This window comes from Durio zibethinus, chromosome 2 (genome assembly GCF_047325235.1).
Source record: "Durio zibethinus cultivar Kanyao isolate XHJ-2024 chromosome 2, ASM4732523v1, whole genome shotgun sequence".
NCBI lineage: Eukaryota > Viridiplantae > Streptophyta > Magnoliopsida > Malvales > Malvaceae > Durio > Durio zibethinus.
Genome location: NC_143163.1, coordinates 28,832,456 through 28,845,262, shown reverse-complemented (window position 1 = coordinate 28,845,262; position 12,807 = coordinate 28,832,456). Strand labels below are relative to the sequence as shown.

At 32.4% G+C, this 12,807-nt stretch overlaps 3 pseudogenes across 2 annotated transcripts; 2 read left to right on the top strand and 1 right to left on the bottom strand.

Annotated features, from left to right (window-relative positions):
* Nucleotides 1-1,434: 1,434 nt before the first annotated feature.
* Nucleotides 1,435-6,507, top strand: LOC111317789 (uncharacterized; annotated as a pseudogene). Its single transcript, XR_016331620.1, has 6 exons — nucleotides 1,435-2,095; nucleotides 2,371-2,582; nucleotides 4,593-4,875; nucleotides 4,985-5,070; nucleotides 5,169-5,260; nucleotides 5,783-6,507. The product of XR_016331620.1 is annotated as an uncharacterized LOC111317789 (transcript).
* A 1,505-nt stretch (nucleotides 6,508-8,012) lies between these two features.
* On the top strand, nucleotides 8,013-10,397 carry LOC111317377 (uncharacterized; annotated as a pseudogene). Its single transcript, XR_016327208.1, has 3 exons — nucleotides 8,013-8,178; nucleotides 8,401-8,609; nucleotides 10,032-10,397. The product of XR_016327208.1 is annotated as an uncharacterized LOC111317377 (transcript).
* Nucleotides 10,398-11,527: 1,130 nt separating this feature from the next.
* On the bottom strand, nucleotides 11,528-12,203 carry LOC111317376 (non-specific lipid-transfer protein 2 pseudogene; annotated as a pseudogene).
* Nucleotides 12,204-12,807: the final 604 nt, after the last annotated feature.

The window sequence follows — 12,807 nt, the reverse complement described above, 5'->3', positions numbered from 1 at the left end:
TTTGCTTATGATATTTCTTTAAAATCATTAATTTATGACTAAGGTTAGTGATTCAAAAATATCAAAAACTAGTTAACTACATTATCTTAATTAATTAACAATATGTGATAACAAATTAAAATTTAACCTTATGTTTGTTAGTGGTAGAAGGAAGGATAAATTCCAAGGTCTTTTTTTTTTCAAAAAATAAAAAAAGTTTTTAATTTTTTGTCAAGCAAGATTTGAATTCTATTTCTCTTTAACTTTTCATAGGTAATAAAAAAAAATAAAAAAAAATACGGCCATGTGCAAAAAGACATTTATAGCTTAAAATTGTTTACATAATAAAAAAAAAAACATTTAACATCTTTTGTTTGTCTCTTTTGATTAAGAAGATAATATTGTGAGTATATGATAAGAGATTATGTGTTAAAATTTAAATCAAAACTTAATAAATAGCATCTTTTAAAGATAATTGAAAAAAAACTATTATATTAAATCTATTTTTTGTTGATAATGTCTTTATTTTATCAGATTATATAATAATAGCCTTTGAAAAATTCAAATATGCTGATTTCTTACCTATACTGACTCCTTTTTTTTCTTATAAATTTGGTTACTTTCCTTAAATTTCTTTTAATTTCCTTTTTAATTTTTAAAAATATAAATAACAAATAAAAAATCTCCATTTTTTCTTTTTTTTATTAAAAAGAAAATTTTTCTGTCAATTACTAAAAGACTAATTATTCAGTATTATTTATTCAAAAAAATTATTTAATGTTTTTTTGTTTATCATATCCACTTGTCACAAAAACAAGAGATATAAAGTCTATTTGGATGAACTATTAAATGAATTTTAATAAAATTAAAAGTAGAAGTTGAGATTATTATGTTAGAAAACAATTTACACTAACCCTTAAAATTCTAATAAAAAATTTATATTATATTTGATAAAATATATCTCACTGGATAATCATTTAAATTGTACTTAAAATTTTTAAAATTTAATTTTATCTTACTAAAGGTGCAGCTAGATTCAAATCCACCCATGAGCAAGTAGAAAGAACTAGCGGGGATGAAACAGGCAACGTCAAACGTGCAGTTGTATGACCCTAAATTTCCTTTGTCTAATTGGCGTGTTTACTTCATGATTAAAAAATCGCGTGACGTAATTTGTTGATGAAATTTACTACAACTGCTATTACTTGATTCTTTTTTTTTTTGGAGCAAATTTGCTACTCGTATTCAAAATTTCTCGAGACTGTCGAATGGGATAAGAAAAAGACAGCCCCTCTCATCACTAAAGTCAAACATGCACGTGTCCGCTTCACCAAAATTTGCACACGTGTTAACCTCTTGTTTCCCCTCTTAATCACCAATCTTTAATAATACTTCAAATTCCACCAATGGCATCCATTCTGCTTTTCATTAACTCCACCACCTATCCATGCCAAATAATTAATGAAACAAAGGCTAAATATGTCTTTGCACAAAAATAAATATGCATATTCATTAAATTATTTCCTTTATTTGAAAAATCACAAACAATAATAAAAAATGGAAAAAGAATTGTTTATTGTTTTCTTCTTCTTCCGCCCGTCCATTGATTCGGTCCATCTTCCTGTTTACTTTCAATTGCCTTTTTTTATTCTTCATTTACATTGACCATTTTGCCCTTCACCTGTCCAATTAGATTCCCATTGCACTTTTCTCCAATTTGTTTATTTTTATCCGCAAAGAAAATCAACTACTTCAATTTTTTAGTACAGTAAAGAAATCGGAAGTAATTTTTTAGTTATGTTGGGTACAGGATTGGAATTCAGGAGAGTTCCTGGAGAAAATCGGTTCTACAATACGGCCAAGACGAGAAGAGCGAACCAGAATCAGCAAAGCGATCAACGATGGAAGGCTCAAGGCGATGTTACGGCGAGTCAATCAAAGGATAAAGCCGTGGTCGCTCATGTGAACCGTGAGTCAGAGAAGTGGGATGGTTCAACTGAACACACTAATCCGGTTTTAATTCCCGCTTCAGAACCGATTGTTTCTCCTTTTAAGTAATTTGGAGCGCTTTTTGGACTCGGTCATGCCTTCCGTGCCTATTCTTTATCTCTCTAAGGTTATTCAATCTCAAAATGATAAGCTTTTTCTTTTATTATTACTTTTGGATTGTTGAATCGTTTTTGTATTTATTTGGTTTAAATTAGTTTTGGATATAGATTTTTAAGGTTTTTTTTTTTAAGTAAAAGCAAGAATATTTTAAATTGATACTGTTTATTGAGTAGTGAAACTGAAAATCACTTGAAAAATGTGTAAATAAAATTTTGGTGTAATTTAGGAAGATTGAGTATTTGTGGAAAAAATGTGATTGATATCCGAAAATGGGTGTGGCAGACAAATATGAAAGGGTGGCGGACGTGTGATATGGAATTTCAGCCATATTTCGTGTTAGGTGATTTATGGGAGTCATTCAAAGAGTGGAGTGCATATGGAGCAGGTGTCCCATTAATTCTGAATGACTGTGATTCTGTCGTTCAGTATTATGTACCTTATTTATCCGGTATTCAAATATATGCCGATTCCCTGAAGTTGTCTGCCAAGTCAAGGTAAATTATACATTGCTACCATTGAAGTTTATTCAGAGTACACTTTAAACTTGTGGGATATTAGTATTTTTTTTTTTTTTTTTTTGGATAAGTTGTATTTTATTTATCCAAAAAAGCAATAAAATTGCTACAGTACATACACTCCATATATACAATCAAATCATATTCTAACTATTATGCAATATAGCTTTATCTATATTCCACGCATCACATAAAATCTTGTTGACTGGGTCAGCAGCAATCGAATGCAATCCATGTAATCGAGTCCTAACAGCTTCCTTAATCAGCTCATACACTTGTTCTTCTGTTCCTTCTTTATTCTTGAATAATCTGTGGTTCCTTTCTCTCCATATATAGTAGATATGAGCATTCCAAGCAATACGCAATACTACTGATATCAGTGCCTCGCCTTTTATCCTTGTCACTGCCCATTTCAATTCCTCAGTCCACTCCCCGACTACTCTGTCAATCTTGCATGATTGTAATACCCTTCTCCACACTAATTTTGCATATCCACAACCAAAAAATAGGTGGTCTCTAGATTCCCTCCCATGTTGACATAGGCAGCATCTTTCATCCACCTCCATTCTCCAATTCCTCAATCTATCTTTTGTTGGAAGCCTATTTAGTATAGTCATCCATGCAATCATTGAGTGCTTCGGGATATGATACTGAAACCAGAGTAATCTGTGCCACTCAACCTTTCATTGCTTAGACCTTATCTCATTCCAAACCGCTGCAATAGAATAGCCATTGCTAGGGACAGGCCACATCTCAATACCATTTTCCTGTTTTATGAATTGGCGTGCAATAGTTCGGAGTCGAAGTAGTTTCCTCCGGCCCCAATTGTTACCCTGCTGTGGTTCAACTTGCCATATACTTCTGCCTTTCAAGACATAGGCTTCAATCCAAGCTATCCTTATAGATCCTGCTTTTGAGAAAATAGACCAAATATTCCTCATCATGCATGCCTTGTTCCAAGTTAGTGTGTTTTTGATACCCAACCCTCCTTCAGACTCAGGGTGGCAAATGGCTTCCCAGTTGACTTTAGCTCCTCTGGCAGTCCCCTCCTGGCCTTTCCAAAGGAAGCTAGAGCAGAGCTGATTGATCTTTTTTAACACATGCTTAGGCAATATAAAATGTTTACACCAATAATTGTGTAAGTTGAAGAGTACTGACTGGATTAACTGTAGTCTTCCAGCATAAGATAAGTACTTATTAGTCCATCCTTTAATCATAGCTGTGATCTTCTCAAGCAATGGAGCACAATCTTTTGCAGTGAGTCTTCTAGTGACTAGTGGGACTCCTAAGTATCTGACGGGGAGTAAGTTTACTTTGAATCCTGTGGCTTGTTGAATTGATTGGATCTCTTCCCTGCCCATTCCTGTGGCATATATCTCACTCTTTTCGCAATTTAGTTGCAGCCCTGAGAACAAGTAAAAAGCTTGCATAACCTCCTTGACACCAATGATTGAATCCTTGCTTCTCTTAATTTGTTTATTTTTGTGATTTTGATTCTCTTTTGTATGCTATGTGGTATTATTAATTTAATGTACAATTTTATTCTTACTGTGAATTTTGATTTAGTCCCTCGTTTTCTGAATGGTTCTTTATGGTTGAATCATTGTTATTTTCCCATGTTGAGGGCTTACGGGAATAACTCCTTTTCAATCTATTCGGTTAAAGCATGATTCTCTTCTTGGAATGTAATTAAGTACAATCTATAATTGTGAGAGTTTTGTTCTCATACTCACATCGTCTCAAGTTTCCTGTGCTGTATGACCTGGGTGCTTTTCTTTCTTTGCCTCCTCTTGTTATTCAGTCCAAGCAAATGATTTTGCTGTCAATTTCCCTCCCCCTCCCCCTCCCCCACTCCCACAGAACCCATCCATTTTTTCCTGACTTAGCAATTTGTTAGCAATTGTTATTGTTTGATATTTGCTTCAAAATTTAAAATAATAAAAATTATTTTGTGTGTTATTTGATAATTATTGAGTCCCTTTATGATAGGCAACCAGGTGAGGACAGTGATAGTGACTTTAGGGACTCAAGCAGTGATGGTAGTAGTGATTGTGAACCTGAAAGGGGAGCAAATGTTTTGAGAGACAAAAGAAATCACTGCATGGCAAGTGAGATGTCTCTTAGGATGGATAGATTGTCCATGGGAGATCAGCAGATACTTCTAGAAGACTTATCTAGTGATGAGGGTGAATCTGTTAATTCTCGAAGTTGTCTGATTTTTGAGTATTTTGAGCAAGACCCTCCTTACAGCCGAGAGCCTTTAGCCAATAAGGTTAATGTGGTTTTTTCCTCTCTTTCTTCTACAGCAGGAGGCCGTTTAATGTCTGGTCAATGTTTTTCACATTGGTTTATCACATTCTAAACTTAATCTGGGGTAACAGATTGCAGATCTGGCCTTCCGGTTCCCTGAACTGAAGACACTAAAAAGCTGTGATTCACTATCTTCCAGCTGGGTTTCTGTGGCATGGTATAATTATCTATTTTTCTTGTTTTTCTTGACATAACATTTATTTTCAAACTTGTGTTTGCATATGCGACTAATATGTTATTCTGAAATTTTTGTAGGTATCCAATTTACAGAATACCTACTGGACCTACGTTAAAAGATCTAGATGCTTGCTTTCTGACTTACCATTATCTTCATAGACCCATAGGAGGTAAAATGATGCAATTTCCAATGTGTGTGAGCTAGGGAATGATGCTAGGCTTTCTTGTTGAGCGATCTTTTCTGGCTTTCGCTTGTAATTGTGAATCTTTTACATCTCTAGCATGCTTTGTGAATTACTTTGTCAAATGGTGCTCGACAGTCTCTCATGATATGTATCTAACTACTAGTAAAATATGAAGAGTAATTTTAAGTGTTTTAAGAGCCATATCTTCTTCTCTTCAACAATTTTCCTCAAAAGTTTCCCTGTGACTTGATGCAGATACTGAAAATCTTGCTCTGTTTCAACAAAGTCCTATTTTTAGTTCATTTCTTAGAATTTTGTAGATAGAAGAAATGTCTTTTATAGCAACTTTTTGAAGCTGAATATTTACCAAAATACTGATTGCATAAGCTGGTGCTTTATACAATTGCCCTTAATCAGTAATAGTTTGTGCTTGCATAAATTTTGGTACCATCTATGTATCGGCAAAGAAATCTTACCTTTATTTTTATGTAACTTGTCATATTTCAGGTGGACAAAGTGCTCAGGCACCGAATCTGACATGTCCCAATGACATGGATGGTGTTCCAAAGATGTCATTACTTGTTTTTGGTCTTGCGTCATACAAGTTCAAGGGTTCCTTGTGGACGCCTAATGGAGCAAGCAATAGTCACTTGGCGAACGAGCTCTTTCAGGCTGCTGACAATTTGTTGAGACTTCTTCAGGTCAATCAGCCAGATTTCACATTTTTCTGCTGCAGGTGATATTCATATATCTCTTTGATGGTGGTAGTCCTATCATTCCTGAATGGAAGTGCAATTATTACTTGTCAAATATCACCTCAGTTTTGGAGGTCAACTTCAAAAGTTTAGTTTGGGGTGATTATCTACTGTAATAATTTATAAAAGAACTGGGAAAGGAATGTCTGACATGGCATGCTTCGGGATGAAAGTGAAGAAGTGAAGCTTTTGCAGTAAGGCTTTAGAGGAAGTGAATGGATAAAAGTTTGACTTAGAAGCTGATGGAGAGCTGAGCTCGAGCCATTGTGAAGGTGGTTTTCCCTTGCTATCAGCATGTATGTTGTTTTCATCATTCTTGATTTTTTTTTTCTATGTTTTTATTTAAGATTATGGATAAGTAAAGAAAAACAGGCCTTTTTTCTGTCCTGATGATCAAAATGTAGGATTTGATGTTTTACTTGACATTATAAAGGGGATTTTGTTATGGTGGTTTGTATAACTGCCGGCTTTGAGCAATCCGGGATATGTGTCGTAATGCTAATGTGTATTAATTTAATCCGTAAAAGCGGTGTGGTGTTAAAAAGAGAATGGATGATATTAATGAAAGGATATGAGTAGTAGGCAATTGGCGTTTTTGGTTGTTTGGCTATATTCTATGCTGTGAATAGCTTTTGTTCTATGTTTTGTTTCACTACTACTGGTAATGCAAATGTCATCTTTAGTGATGATGTAGGATCTATTTGTCTTTACGACCGGATGGATTGTTTTTCTCACTGAATCATTTATCTACCGTCTTTTTTTAATTGTTTAGTGGTTGAGCGTGGAACATGCATTAGATTTAATGCTAATTTAGCATTGAGTTTGGAAGTACGGCTAGTTTTAGCATTGAGTTTTAAACTGATTTTTGTATAAAAAAATTGATTTTGATTTAATTTTAATATTAAATAATAAAATATATAGCTTTTTCATTTAAAAATTTTATTTGCAAATTTAAATAAAAAGATTAAAAAGATTTTATTATTTTAAAATTTTAAAATTTTACTTTTTGTGAATATTTTTATTTTTCTAATAGATTGAATGTTCCTTTTTTTTTTTTTTTTTCTGATTTCATTAAAAAAATAAAATTAATATAAATTAAATTTTGAAAAAAAAAGTAAACTTTGGAAAAGTTGATATGGATTAAATGCAATGATCACGTGCTAATTCTCGTCAGGATCAATTATTTTTAACCAACGAAATCGTTACATTCGTAAAAATCAAGTCATGTTATCGGGCTAATGATAGTATTTTTAATAGAAAAAGTTTAACAGAATTAGAGTTGTGATAGAGTTGGGTGAATTTATGCTTAATATTAATAATTTATTTATTTGAACAATTTGACTTCATTTAATATTTTGTGTTTCAAAAGTTTTTTTAATTTAATTTAAATTAAAAAAATAAATTTTAAATTCATTCATTAAATTTAATTTATATAATAAAAAAATAAAAAAAAATCTTTTTTAAAAACTAAAATATAAAAAATAAAAATTTACATATATATATTAATATAATTATAATATTTTAATTATATATAATTTATTCAAATTGGATTGGATCATGCTCAAATTTTAATTCTTTTGTTTAAAGTTTGATCTAAAATTTAAATAAATTTAAAAATTAGGTTTAAATTCTTTTACCGTAGTTTAATTTTTTTGTTTAGACAGATTTTTGAGTTTGAGTGAATAGTTCAACTTTAAATATATTTAAATAGAATTAATGATTAAATTAAAATTATAAAATTAAACAAATGTCAAAGTTTCATTTATAAGAATTACACAACAAAATTAAATTTAAGATAGAATACAAGGACAGACTGATCGTATAATTTCACCTTTAATCTACTATTACAACCTTTAATAATTATCTCTTGATCATTTTGAAAGAAAGAAAAATTCAGCGTTAAACTTAAAAAAAGAAAATAGAAAAAGTTTTTTTATTCTTAGCGCACCCCCCCCCCCCCCCCGCCTTTTTTTTTTTAACTCAAAAGCAGTGATATCATTTAGACAAACAAAAATCCCCAAAACAAACACGAAGAAAAACAAAAAGCTGATAACAATGGCTATGTCCGTCCCCATTTTAGCCATCATCACTTCCCTCCATCTTATAGCCTTCGACTTCGCTGTTGGAGCTGAAAGACGCCGTAGCTCCGTAATCTTTTTTTTTTTTTTTTTGGTCTCTCTTTCTCTCTCTCTCTCTCTCTCTCTCTCTCTCTCTCTCTCTCTCTCTCTCTCTCTCTCTCTCTCTCTCTCTCACACACACACACACACACACACACACACACACACACACACACACATACACTTTAAACTGTAATTTTGTGTTGTTTTAACTTGACTTGGTTTTTTGCTTTATGGGTTTGGTTTTGTGAAGGCTAAGGTGGTGCCTGATCAGTACGACGAAGTGACCTACTGCGCCTACACTACGGACGCCTCGACGCTGTATGGACTATCCGCTTTTGGTCTGCTTCTTCTAAGCCAGACTGCTCTTAACGGTGTTACTAGATGTCTCTGTTTTGGTAAAGGCCTTGTCACGGGCACTTCATCTACCATTTGCGCCATCTTTTTCTTCGTTTTCTCCTGGTAATTTTACCCAAATCTTCCTCATATATTTAAATAACAATTTCACTTTCGTTTCTTCTCTACTGTAGTACTTTGATTTAGTGTCACTTCCTTAGCTGCTCTCATTTTGCTTTCCTTGAGTCCATTTCAAGATCTATCTGGTATTCTGACAAGTACTTTTAAAATAACCGACGTGTTTTGGAGGTAAATTTTCCAAGTTAGAAACTGATTAACTACTTGGTACTTGGTACCCTGTTCTGGTTTGTGAAATGGAAATGGTTACTGATTTTTTCCCCAGTCATGTAATCAAATTATGCACATGCAAGGAGCCCGCAGTTTACCCAATGCTTACCTTAGAGGCTAACAGGTTATACAAAGATGCTAGATGTTGAATAACTAATAATAATACTTTCAAAGTGCAAAACATTATACTATTATATTATGTTTAATTGATGGTTCTTCTCTGTTGTTGATCTAGCAGAGAAATTTTTATTTATTTGCTTTTCATTTGCGTTTTCAATCTTCTTAACTAGTCATGTAAATATTTTGTTCGGAGAAAATCTAACAAACTTGACCAAAGAACAAGTCTTGCGACTAAAGTTGGGGACAGACAGTAGGGACTGCAGGTTTAAGTTTTCATGTAGTTTAGGAATAAGTAAAATGATCCAATTCAATTAGTATTTGACAAGTTTTCATTTAGTTTAGAAGAATTATGCCTCTTTCTTTGGTACAACAATAGTGCATGATTACTTGTTATATATGCTAAGGATGTTATTGGTACACAAGCTTATGATAGAATAGAATAAGATAATATTATGAGTAAGATTAGATTAAATAATGTCATCTTATCTTATGTTTGATGTGTGCAAGAATTATGATAGGATAATTTATTTATTGGTCAAAATTATCCTTCCTTATAGTTTATACAATTTAAATTATTGATGTAATTTTTAAGGGTATAACAGGATATGTAAGTTCAATCTCATGGATTAAAAATAATCTTCTCCACTGTGAGAGGATTGAATCATCTTATACCAAGAAGGTGATTAATCCTCCTTATGATCTTATCCATTTCTTTAGATACAAACTAAACATAATATAAAATGATTATCATCCTATCCTATTCAATCTGTCATCCTATGCACCAAACACGACTTAAGGGATTTATGTTGGGAAAAATTAAAGCTTGCCTGGCTATAATAGTTTCTTTTGTGTTAACCAAAACCAAAAATATTTCTGAACTCTGATAGTTTTATGAAAAAAAAATTATTCCTTTAAGAAATAGATCAGGCTGCCATTCTAAAAATTTTTGAAGGCAGTAGACCAGCGAGATGTATTATTTTTGGTTTTAATTAGCTAAAATCATCTTGAAGCTGAATGTTTTTGTTTCCAATAGAAAATGCATTTTGTTGTTGCTGTAATGAAATTTGAGCAATGAATCAGGATATGCTTTTTGGGAGCTGAGGCATGTTTACTGGCGGGATCAGCACGGAATGCATACCACACCAAGTACAGAGGGATCTTTGGCGGAGATCACTTATCAGTTCTACCCTCAGGAAAGGTGTGTTTGCTGCTGGAGCTGCTCTAACTTTGATGTCATTGCTGGGATCCATCTTCTATTACTGGGCTCACTCAAGAGCTGATACTGGTGGATGGGAGAAACATCAGAATGAAGGCCTTGGAATGACCAGTTTTAGTTATGCACAGCAGCCTCCTGAATTTGGGAAGGTCTAACTCTAATTGTGCTTTAGGTTGTTTGATTTCCACAATTTTGGTGATTTGTGTCAAGAAAGGCATGGATAGATCAAGAATTAATGGACCGAATGAGTTGTGGATGAATATAAATTATGTAGTTTTAAAGAAATATTGATAAGGGTAATATGGTATTCTAAAAAAGGATAGTATGGCTATTAATTATCAATATTTAGCAATTTACTTGGTCTCGTTTACATTGATGATTGATCACAATGTAGGTAGCAATATGAGAATAATGAGAACGGTTCGTAAGTGGTGGAATTTGATTTCAAGATGTATCTTTATTTTTTAAAGGTGGTTGAATGAATTAATTACGTTTTGAGTTTAATATTTTATATTTTATAATCGTCTTTAATTAATGGCATAACTATAAAAAATCTTGAATTAAAATTAAATAAATATTCAAGTTTTTATTGTTTTATTATAATTAGTTAAAATTTCAAATATTTATTTTTAATTGAGTGAAAATATTTAATGATTTATGGATAAAAATAGATGTTTTATAATTCAATTAGATGAAAGTAAACGCATAAAGATTTGATTCTAATAAAATGATAAAACCATAAAGGTTTGATAACTGTTTTTTTTTTTCTTCCCTAAGGTCTTAGCTAATCGTTTCACTACTCAAGATGCAGCATAGCAATAGAATACATGTTGGCGCACTAGGCAGCAGCAACATGTAGCTATTTAAGGGGCAAACATGACAATGAACCGAGTTAAATTGTCCCGGTAGTACTAGTAACTTTCGCTGCCAAAAGCTTCCCTTCCTTGACGACGCATTTCCGTTGAGTTGATTGTCCTCTTCTTCCATCATCACATGCCTAATGGTCACCTGCTGTAAATTACCCTTCTCTGTATATGTAATGAATTTTAATATCTAGAATTGAACTTAAATTTTGTCCAAGTTGGAAGTTCAAGTTTTTGACCAATTTTTTTGTTAAATTACATGAAGACCGATTGAAACGGACTAGTTAAAATAAGAGTCAGCAATAATAATTGAATGAAAGGCCATTTAACACTGTTAAAATATATTTTATAATTAGAAAGTAAATAAAATATAATAATGTCGCCCGGATTTTAAAAATCTTATTCACGACTTGGCTCATTGATTGGTTTAATCTTTCATTTTGTTGCGGTGAAAATAACACAAGGAAATAAGACTAATAGAAATTACATGAAAAATATGGTACTTAACTTAAAAGTCTCATAAGAAAGCTGAACACGTAGTACAAGACAAATGAATGAGAGCACAAGCAATAGCAAGACAGACAAACTCAAACCAATATTATACAAGCATGCAGTTTCTGCACACACCCATATTTTTAATCTACTGATCTCTAAGCGCAAGCTGACTCTCTTGGTACCATTTCAAGTATTATAGAAATAAGAACTTAGCTAGCAGTTGGGAAATGGGGAGCCACAAATGCTAGCAACCTTCCGGGCATTGGGAGAGTTGACAAGCTTTTGAAGATTAGGGTCCTTGACATAGTTGCAAAGGCAAGGTCTCTGCTCCTTTAATTTACTGCAACATAGGGGTGAAGGAGGGGTGGAGGATGTGATAGCACTTGCACATGGGCTCAGCTGCAATGCATTGCAAGTTACAGCAGCCATGGACACTTGTGCTTTCCCAATAAGAACCAGAACCATCACAACATAGATTAATACTGCAACATTATCATATGGCATTTTCATTTTCACAATGGAAATATGTAAGAAGAAAGAGAGAGAAAGAAAGTAGACGGAACTAAGAGGTTTGTTGGAATTGGGCACTTCTCTTTGCACAATTTATAGTGGGAGAGTGGCAAGCGAAGGAGCTAAAACAAAAAATGGGAGTAAAGAGGAAAGGTGGATGGGAATTGTTTAGTATTTTATTCAATTGGATCATAAAGTTTTCACTTTTAATTTTAAGAATTTATTTATTTATTTCATGAAGATTTAAAGTTACATGCGGTGTATAAATAATCAATCATAATGAGGTTGTGCTTTATTTATTACTCTCATCTTTGCTCTGATGATGAATAGATTGCTCCTACAAGTAGGTTTTAGGTACCTAACTAGTTTTGAATTAGATTGTTATTGCCAATATGCTGTAATTTTTTTTCTTTGTTTTTTTAGTTTGTTATTCTTTCTAACTTTTTTTTTTATCAACCAAAATTTTATTTTTTTGAAAAATATTTTGAAGAATACAGCTATTGTAAGAGTGTGCTTTTAATATCAGAAAATAGGGTTTAGGGTCTGATTTTGTCCACCAATTCAAATCATCGGTGGTAGTGACTGGTTTTGGTTTTGCAGAAATTCTTTTGTTGTGACGTACTACCTTTCGGTGATGTGATGTGATGCGCCGCTCAATTTACTTTTTTTACAATATTTGCTATTTTGTCTAATACATATAAATTTTTTGATGAAAAAAATTCGAGATAAATAAGTAATTTAATTTTTAAATTAAAATAAAATATGTTATATT